Source organism: Schistocerca serialis, chromosome 4 (genome assembly GCF_023864345.2).
Source record: "Schistocerca serialis cubense isolate TAMUIC-IGC-003099 chromosome 4, iqSchSeri2.2, whole genome shotgun sequence".
In the NCBI taxonomy this organism is placed as follows: Eukaryota; Metazoa; Arthropoda; class Insecta; order Orthoptera; family Acrididae; genus Schistocerca; species Schistocerca serialis.
The window spans coordinates 367943965-367947631 of record NC_064641.1 but is presented as its reverse complement, the minus strand read 5'-3'; the positions used below and the strand labels follow the sequence as shown (position 1 = coordinate 367947631).

General features: G+C 41.3%; 1 non-coding gene across 1 annotated transcript; it reads left to right on the top strand.

Annotated features, from left to right (window-relative positions):
• The first annotated feature begins 3309 nt into the window (after positions 1-3309).
• Positions 3310-3384, top strand: Trnas-cga (transfer RNA serine (anticodon CGA)). The gene has a single exon. It is a non-coding gene; the product is annotated as a tRNA-Ser (tRNA).
• The last annotated feature ends 283 nt before the right edge of the window (positions 3385-3667 follow it).

Below are 3667 nucleotides of genomic sequence, written 5' to 3'. Positions count from 1 at the left end.
GGAACTTTCCCGTGTTTCTAGGTCTTTCCCAATTACACCTCATCCTCTTGCTACTTTTCAACAGAGTATTCGCTGTTACCATCTGAAATTTATGGCAGAACTCAATTACTCGTTCCCCTGCCGGGCGCACGATCTTCCGTGACACTTTCTGCTACTCATTGCGCTACAACCGCATTCCAGTCCCCCATGACTTTAAATTGTCGTCTCCCTCTACCTACTGCGTTACCCGTTCGATATCCTCATATTCTTCCTCTGTCTCTTCATATTCTACTTGCTACGTTGGCTTGAGTGCCTGAACTGTAGTTGTCGGCTTTGGTTTGCTGTCGAATCTGATGATAATAATCCTGTCACTGAACTGTTCGCAGTAACACACTCTCTGTCCTACAGGGTGTTTCAAAAATGACCGGTATATTTGAAACGGCAATACAAACTAAACGAGCAGCGATAGAAATACACCGTTTGTTGCAATATGCTTGGGACAACAGTATATTTTCAGGCAGACAAACTTTCGAAATTAAAGTAGTTACAATTGTCAACAACAGATGGCGCTGCGGTCTGGGAAACTCTATAGTACGATATTTTCCACATATCCACCATGCGTAGCAGTAATATGGCGTCGTCTCTGAATGAAATTACCCGAAACCTTTGACAACGTGTCTGGCGGAATGGCTTCAGATGCAGATGAGATGTACTGCTTCAGCTGTTCAATTGTTTCTGGATTCTGGCGGTACACCTGTTCTTTCAAGTGTCCCCACAGAAAGAAGTCACAGGCGTTCATGTCTGGCGAATAGGGAGGCCAATCCACGCCGCCTCCTGTATGTTTCGGACAGCCCAAAGCAATCACACTATCATCGAAATATTCATTCAGGAAATTAAAGACGTCGGCCGTGCGATGTGGCTGGGCTCCATCTTGCATAAACCACGAGGTGTTCGCAGTGTCGTCTAAGGCAGTTTGTACTGCCACAAATTCACGAAGAATGTCCAGATAGCGTGATGCAGTAATCGTTTCGGATCTGAAAAATGGGCCAATGATTCCTTTGGAAGAAATGGCGGCCCAGACCAGTACTTTTTGAGGATGCAGGGACGATGGGACTGCAACATGGGGCTTTTCAGTTCCCCATATGCGCCAGTTCTGTTTATTGACGAAGCCGTCCAGGCAAAAATAAGCTTCGTCAGTAAACCAAATGCTGCCCACATGCATATCGCCGTCATCAGTCCTGTGCACTATATCGTTAGCGAATGTCTCTCATGCAGCAATGGTAGCGGCGCTGAGGGGTTGCCGCGTTTGAATTTTGTATGGATAGAGGTGTAAACTCCGGAGCATGAGACGATACGTGGACGTTGGCGTCATTTGGACCGCAGCTGCAACACGGCAAACGGAAACCCGAGGCCGCTGTTGGATCACCTGCTGCACTAGCTGCGCGTTGCCCTCTGTGGTTGCTGTACACGGTCGCCCTACATTTCCAGCACGTTCATCCGTCACGTTCCCAGTCCATTGAAATTTTTCAAACAGATCCTTTACTGTACCGCTTTTCGGTCCTTTGGGTACATTAAACCCCCGTTGAAAACGTCGTTTTGTTGCAACAACACTGTGTTCTAGGCGGTGGAATTCCAACACCAGAAAAATCCTCTGTTCTAAGGAATAAACCATGTTGTCCACAGCACACTTGCACGTTGTGAACAGCACACGCTTACAGCAGAAAGACGACGTACTGAATGGCGCACCCACAGAATGTGTTGTCGTCTATATCTTTCACATCACTTGCAGCGCCATCTGTTGTTGAAAATTGTAACTACTGTAATTTCGAAAGTTTGTCCGCCTGAAAATGTACTGTTGTCCCAAGCATATTGCAACAAACGGTGTATTTCTATCGCTGCTCGTTTAGTTTTTATTGCCGTTTCAAATATACCGGTCATTTTTGAAACACCCTGTACCTTCCTATGCATAACAAATCCTACTCTCGTTGTATCATTTTCTGCTGCTGTTGATATTACCGTACATTCGTCTGACCAGAAATCTTTACCTTCTTTCCATTTCACTTCATTGACTCCCACTCTATTTAGATTTAGCCTTTGAATCCCCCTTTTCGCATTTTTTGACTTTCATCATACGTTCGAAGTTCTGACATTCCATGCTTTGATTCGTAAACGTTATTACATTGCATTACATTAATACCTGTTGCAGGTATCATGAATGTGACATTTCGTGACATTTCGTGATGATGTGGAAGTTGGAAGTTTGACATACGATTTCATTAAACAATATAATTTTTCTTACACTTACTACTTTGTATCTAAAAAATTCATATATTGAATAAAAGGAGCTGTCATTCAAAAATTTTTTCTATTTGTTTTTAAATGTTGGTTGGCTATCTGTAACACTTTTAATCCTTTTTGGCTTCATAATTCAGCCATTTCTGTGCCAAAGTGAGTTTTTAACCAAGAATAGTGAAGATCATCCTTTCTTCTAGTGTTGTGGCTATGAAGTTCGCTATTATTTATGAGTTGGGAAGGGTTATTAATAAAAAAAATCGTGAGTGAATATATGTATTGCGAAGGTAGTGTGAATATATCAAATTCCGTAAATAAATGTCAGGAAGATGATCTTGGATGGGCTCCAGCTATTATTTTGATTTCACGCGTTTGAGCAATGAATTCTTTTTCTCTTAATAATGAATTACCACAAAATATAACGCCATATGAAAGCAGTGAACGAAAATATGCATAGCAGGCTAATTTACTGATATGTTTATCACCAAAATTTGCAATAACCGTAATAGCATAAGTAGCTGGACTTAACCATTTCAGCATATAATCAATGTGTTTCTCCAATTCAGTTTCTCATCAGTGCACACACCCAGATATTATAAATATCTTGCCTTAGCAACGGACTTCTGTTCAAAGTCTGTATTTATTAATGGTGTTATGACATTTACTGAACATAACTGTATATACTGTGTTTTCTCAACATTTAGTGAGAGTCCATTTGCAGAGAAGTACCTAATAATTTTCTGAAAGACATTGTTTACAATTTACTCAGTTAATTCTTGTTTGTTGGGTGTCATTACTATACTTGTATCAACAGTGAAAAGAACTAGCTTTGCATCTTCATGAATACATAATGGCAAATCATTAGTATATATTGAGAACAGTAAGGGACCAAGAATGAATGCCTTGGTAGACCGTTCTTGATACTCCCCAGTTAGAGGACTCTGCTGATTCTTGCAGACTATCTGTACTATTGAGATTTGGAAGGTAGGAGACGAGGTACTGGCAGAAGTAAAGCTGTGAGTACCGGGCGTGAGTCGTGCTTCGGTAGCTCAGTTGGTAGAGCACTTGCCCGCGAAAGGCAAAGGTCCCGAGTTCAAGTCTCGGTCGGGCGCACAGTTTTAATCTGCCAGGAAGTTTCATATCTGTACTATTAATTTCAACCTACTGCAGTCTTCCAGATAAATATTAATTAAACCAAATCTAGACTGCTCCACTCGTAACACAATACTTAAGCTTATCTAGAAGATGATTCACAGTCAAAAGCCACTGAGAGGTCACAAAATACCCAAATGAGTGATGTGTGGTTATTTGGAACATTTAACACGAGTATTTGATGAGTGAAAGCTTATATAACTTTTTGTGTTGAGAGGCCTTTCTGAAAACCAAACTGACAACT